This window comes from Berghia stephanieae, chromosome 5 (genome assembly GCF_034508935.2).
Source record: "Berghia stephanieae isolate SIO BIC M18660-M18661 chromosome 5, UCSD_Bste_1.3, whole genome shotgun sequence".
Classification (NCBI taxonomy): domain Eukaryota; kingdom Metazoa; phylum Mollusca; class Gastropoda; order Nudibranchia; family Aeolidiidae; genus Berghia; species Berghia stephanieae.
The window spans coordinates 42,650,598-42,657,163 of NC_088364.1; the positions used below are offsets into that span (position 1 = coordinate 42,650,598).

At 33.3% G+C, this 6,566-nt stretch overlaps 1 long non-coding RNA gene across 1 annotated transcript; it reads right to left on the reverse strand.

The window, feature by feature from the left end:
* Positions 1–351: 351 nt before the first annotated feature.
* Positions 352–5,394, reverse strand: LOC144972961 (uncharacterized). Its single transcript, XR_013645462.1, has 2 exons — positions 4,413–5,394; positions 352–1,917 (listed from the first exon to the last, which is right to left on the reverse strand). It is a non-coding gene; the product is annotated as an uncharacterized LOC144972961 (long non-coding RNA).
* Positions 5,395–6,566: the final 1,172 nt, after the last annotated feature.

Here is a 6,566-nt window from a genome sequence, read left to right on the forward strand (position 1 = left end):
CAATAACCTGTAGGTTAACAGAGAAGGAAGGGCGCACAGGTTCATTGTAATTTGAAGTTGAGGAGTTGGAACAAAGTTGATTTGCATTGAGTCAGAATTCAATCAAGTCTTAGACTTAGATTGAAAGAAAAAAATCTTTTTTAAAACAAGAAACAAAAAAAAAAAACAACCCTACAGCGTTCACCAGAATGAATAAAAACAGGACAGTCTTTAAACTGTATCAATGGAAATCACATCTTGCATATACAAGACCTCTAGTGCTATTGTGAGGATTGGTTCTCAGTCTCACCCGTCCTGCTGTATCTGAGTGCCATAACACAACTTGTGAAATCCAAATAAATTAAAAACAGATTATAAATTTATATCATATTTATTGTCATTTCATTCATATTCATGTTATTCACACTGAAATCATTAAAAAAAATATAGATATGATGTTTCTCTCATTAAAGGTATGCTTGTATTCTCATCCTGTGAAAGAGAAAGAAAAAAAAAAAAAGAAAAAAATTGATAATTATTACTGAAACTGTGTAGTTCCATTTTTAAAAATCTGTGATGTAAGAGCCTCAGCAAAAGCTTTGGTTAAAAAAGGTTCTGATTCAAGAAATGCACTTCTTAGGCAGAACATGCGATTAACCTGTGTAGACTTTAGTTTTATGGTCTTGCATATAATTATCAAGTGCAGAAAGTTTGCCATTAAAATGATTATTTAATAGAATTTAATATAATTTGATTCGAGAAATGGAACACAAAGGAAGAATTTGCGATTAACCTGTCCAGTCATAAGCATCATGTTCTTGTTTATAAAGTGCAGAAATTTTGCAAATAAATAGAATAAATAGAAAAGAATTTTATTCGAGAAATGGAATACAACGGCAGAATTTGCGACTAACCAGTTAAGACAAAAGCGCCATGGTCTTATTTACAAAATACAGAAACTTTGTGAATATTTCGAGAAATGTAGCACAAAAGCATCACTGTCTTGCATATGAAGTGCAGAAAGTTTGTGATTAAGCCACTGCATTATTTAATATGATGTTGCTGATAAATGAAACAATGCAATACAATTTTTAAAAATATGTTCTGCAACATCACATGGTCCCATCTATCAAATTCTACTACCATTACAAATCAGCTACATAGATGGTTTCATCAGTACTCTTATCTTGCTGATAAATTAAATTATAAATATAGAAAAGGATATAATAAACTTTAAAAAATAATTATAAAGTTAAATGGTAGACAAGATAAAGAGGTCATTGCCTATTTCTTTTTAAATTTCTTATTCATAACCAAGGAAGCAGGTTTCTTTTGCTATATTCTTCTTGACTTCCCTATGTAAATGTTTCTTTCAAGTGTATAACAAGCTCACAGGGCATTTTTATAAATAAATAGGAGCCAATACCATTAAAATGGAGAGATCACTGCTAAAAATTACATAGGGATAGATATGCATTGGTTTTAACGTGTATTAGACACTGTCATTAGAAAAAAGTTTTAAAAAATCTTTACAAACTACAGTAAGCTGCTTTTAAAATTAAGAAACGCTCGAAAGCAAAATATGGTCCTGTTCTCTTAATCACTGCTCTCTAGTCTCTAGATTAGGTCAATAAAGCTGAGAGGTTTTATGAAGAATATAGAATATAGAAGAAAAACATTAATTCCAATTAAAAAAAAAAAAACAAAGAAGGGTCCATAATGATATATGAGGAATTCTATAAGATACAGTAACATGAAAGCCATTTTGATAATCTTGAAGGATAAGACTCAATGATGATGATGATGATGATAATAATAATAATTATGATACTTCTTCCTGAATATAAATTGATTAATTCCCATGGTATAGGCAGGCCAATGCTTCCAGAACAATTAAAGGAATGCAGAGACTCATTCTTGTTGTAATGCTATTTAGATCTGAAAAAAAAAAGATAAGCATGGCATTCTAAACCATTTTCCCATGGTCCCATAAAAAGCAATATCATCTCACACAAAATCATAAAGTAAAATTCATATGGACCAAACAATGAATAAAAGTTATAATAACCTTATTTTATCAATTATTATCATTGGATTTATTTAACTTTATATGTATTAATTAAATGACAATTCGAAATTAAGATACCAATGTTTGAATGAATAACTGGATCTAACTCTACAAGTAAAATGTAAATGTGCAACTTATTCAGATTTCAGCAAGCACTTGTTACAGTCTGTCGCTTCATGTTACAGGAAAAACTCCAGTTCCATGAGCCTTATGACTCTAAAGGACCAATTATTTCAAAGTAAAATGAAATACCATTTATTTTTTAAGAAAGTTATCAAGCACTATTTAAGGTCTGTTGCTTCATGTTACAGAAACAGGAAAAACTCCAGTTCCATGAGCCTTATTACTCTAAAGAACCACTTATTTCAATGTAAGAAGAAATATCATTCAATGTTGAATATATAGACATGACCTATTTCTTAATGGTTTGCTTATATTCAATAAAAACATTAGAAAACATAATGGACCTGGAACTCAGATACCACAAGGTTGTTAAAACCGTTGGGTCAGGTCTAATTTTATCAGAGGTTTATGATCATGAAGGCAAGATTACATAACCAATGTCGATTAGCTTTTTAAAAAATGGGCTTTTATTTACCTTCCGGTGAACTCATTTGATCAATATTTCCTGTATTTAACTTTCTGATCACATAAGAAAAGTCTAATAAACATTGAATATATTTTAATGCCTCTAGATTTCACTTTAAAGTCAAATAAAATATCTGATCACAAATAAAATTTTTGATAATTCGATCAACAGAGAGAGCTTTTCAAAATTGTTCGCTTATTATTCCTGAGGCAAAATTTAGATAAGACATCATTTCACATATCATGGTGATTCCTATGAATTACAAAATCCTAAAAAGCTTCTTCTTCATAAAAAAACGTATGAAATAAAATTAGGTAATCTAAAGTAATCAGAGAGGTTTAGTTTTCATTTCAATCCAAGGTAAATCCGTAAAGAGTTGTAGGACCAGGCCCCTCTTGATCATTACCCACAAAATTGATTGAACTAACAGGGATGTGTATAAAACTGTAACAAAACCCCCAACGACCCCCCCCCCCCAACACTCATACAAAAACTTAAGCACAGTTTTTTCATTTTCACTTCTCTTGAGCCAAGGGAAACCGTTGCTCATTTTAGCTGCACAGATTCGAATTCAATCGCTTTCCTCCCCCCCCCCCCCCCTTTTGTTTCTTTTTTTTTTTTGAGCGAGTCTATTCTTTTCTCCTTTTTTGTTTGGCCTTGTTCCGTTTCTGAGCATGAATTTCTTAAAATTGTTTGTTTTCTTTTTAATACAAAAATATTGGGGTTTTTTTCCCTCTATCTGTCTGGGAATAACCAATTTTCGTTATTGGCAGACCCTGTCTGGGAATAATCATAGCGATGACGAAAATATCAGACCGCACTCCCTGCATTTTACAATAAAATATGTTTTCTTTCACACAGCTACCGACCAAATAAGGCGAATAGGCTTGGAAGATCCAAAACGTCATACATGTAGTTTGACACCTGCCAAATATCAAAGATGCGATAAGGGGTTGAGTGGGACATTTTCTTTTCCCAGACATTCTCATTTTTTCACCACCCCTTCCTCCCTCTCTGCCATTCCTTCTCCCATCGACTCTCAGCAAAAACAATAACAAAAAGTCTTATGTGGCAAAAACGGCTACCGACTTAAATCCCTCAAACTCAAACAACACAAGATATTGAAAATCGATGGCAGAGACCCTTTGCCTTTGTCTTGTTCCTTTTCCAGTTCCAGTCATGAACAGATAATGAGAGAATGAAGACCTAAAGATTGTTTCGAAATCTATTATCAGGTTAGGAAAGAGCGAGAGTCAATAAAATATGACAAGCGATGAAAGCTTCGCACCACGAAAGATGAGGATTAAAAAAATACAACTTTTGTTGAGATTCGACCTGCTGAGGAGGGGGGGTGTCTGCTTTTTTTTTTTTTTGTTCCTTTCTGTTTTCTTTTTCGGTCAAGTTATGACTGACACACGTTCTAGACTGTAAACGTTACCCATAAGATGTCATAAATTACGAAAAGTGTTTTCTCTCACACAGTATTCGAATCACTCACTGAATGAGCATGAAGCAGACATAGGTGAAGGAAATGTAAACTCTGTAAGTGAGAATCAGCGAGTGAAGCTGTACTGTAATGACTGACACTGACAGTGACAGTCAAATTGCGAAGTGAAATGAAAACAAATAAACAACGCATTCTAAAATTATGCCGGTGGGACATCCAAAGTTAAATACCCGAACGCTATTATGGATTAACATTGAACTAAATCGTTTCCTGCTCTCAAAACCAATCGATACAAATTACAAACTCAAACACTGAAATTGGAATCTTACCTTTGCATGAGTTGGACTGCCATTCTTTGCTGGTGATTAGGAACTTTAGCAGCCGGACAACGTTGCGCACAAAACAGGTCTCCCGTTTTTGTCGTTCAAATTGTAGATAATACACATTCAGTTAAAAACAAACACGTACAAATAAAATTGTTATTTAGTTGAATTCTTTGTATATGGCTAAATTATTCCGAAAACCAGATTTCAAATAGTTCTTGTTTTGTTCACACAAGCGCATTGATTTTGGTGAATAATCTTGACCGTGGTCTAAAAATAGACAGACAGTAATTTTTGATAAATTTTACCATTTGTTTAATAAAAAATCAATATTTAGATATTATTTGACGCGTGATCGAGTATTTATGAATATGTGTTTCTTTTGACACCTAACAGACATTTTTTAATGGTTATTTTTTTTCTATAATTTACATTGGAAGGTGAGCTGTCAAAGCCAGGAACATGTGTTTTGCCACGTGCTTCTAAAATGGTCACGTGATGTTGTTTATTTTATTGCACCAACTTTACTCTTCTATAGAGCAGTAAAGTTAGGTGCCCCAAACGTAAACAAAGGTCGAGAAGCACGTGGCAAACCACATGTTCCTGTCTTGACAGCTCACGTTCCAATGTAAATAATAGAAAAAAATAACCTTTAAAATTTGGCTGTTAGGTGGCAAAAGAAACACATATTCATAAATACTCGATCATGCATCAAATAATGTCTAGATATGGATATTTTATGGAACAAAAGGTAAAATTTTCTAAAATTTATCAAAAGTTACAGTCTATCTATTTTTAGACCAGAGCAAATTATTGCGCTGGTGTGAACAAAACGAGAATTATTCGGAGCCTGATTTTCATAATAATTTAGCCTTATATTATTATTTCTGCAACTGTTAGATTTTATGTAAACATATTTTCAATACTGAAAGTGTATTGCCTACAACTCAAACTACAAAATTGGGAGACCTATATTGTGCGTAAATTATTCCGGTCCCTAACGGAAATCACTAGCAACTTGTTATTGTTTACGTTTGGGGCACCTAACTTTACTGCTCTATACAGCTTTTATATTTATCGAACGTTTCATAGATTCTACCCATCATTCTTTTGCCCAACCTTTAACCTGCCGGAGTCTAGCTTACACCAATTTGATTTAATGAGTAACCTACCGCCTAAAAACGGTATTATATCGGAATGATTTATACACTGAGCATTGAATTAAAAGTAAAATATGTGAGGTTAGAACCACGTGCTTATATTTGGCAGGTCTGACCACCGAACGCAATTATGGGCTTGGTTTAACAGTTGTAGTGGACAATATTTAGCGTCGGCTTGAGAGTATTTCCAACTCCCCCTCCCCCAAAAAAACAAACCCCAAATGAGACCATAACGGTATGGATTATCAGACCTGCAAAAATAAATGCATGTCGGACTAGATCTAACTTCAACTATTTTATAGAGTGAGTGGACAATATACGATTCTTACATTTTTGCATTTTGGATTACCGAACATGTTCCCAATCGCTGCACGAGCTTGCGAGTGGACTCTGGGAACAAAGTTCGAATTCCAACACGCAAGAGTGTAAGGAATCTTTTGTTCTACACATCAATCTGTTCTTTTTCGTTATCTTTGATTAAAAGACATATTCAAAATATTTAAATGATAATTCTTTTTTATGAATCCAAATTTAGGGAAATTTAACGCTGACATCGGTAATTCTTGTACACTTAATATAATTTCACATTACTATTTATAGAGAGGGGTAGAATAATGCAGTTTCAAAAAGAGTGCAAACTAATATTTTATGTTTCTGATCAATCAATTCAACTTTAAATTATTTTTGCATCTTGTTCACCTAGGCATTATATTGGATAAGGACGATGGGTCACATATTTGTAGAAAAGTCTCGGAATCACGTCGAGTTTCAGAAATTGGCGGTTAAAGACTTGCGCTTGCACACTTGTAACTTCTTTTGTCATATAAAATCAAATACAATACTTTTTAAAAATTAGGAACTCGTATTTGGATAATTCTCTTACACACCTTACCGATTGCACCATGACAGCAGTAACAGCAATGCGACAATGGCTTCGTATAAGGACAGTGTCACATCGGAATGTCTACTCTCTTAATGTAAAGGATAAAGTCTGCAGTGA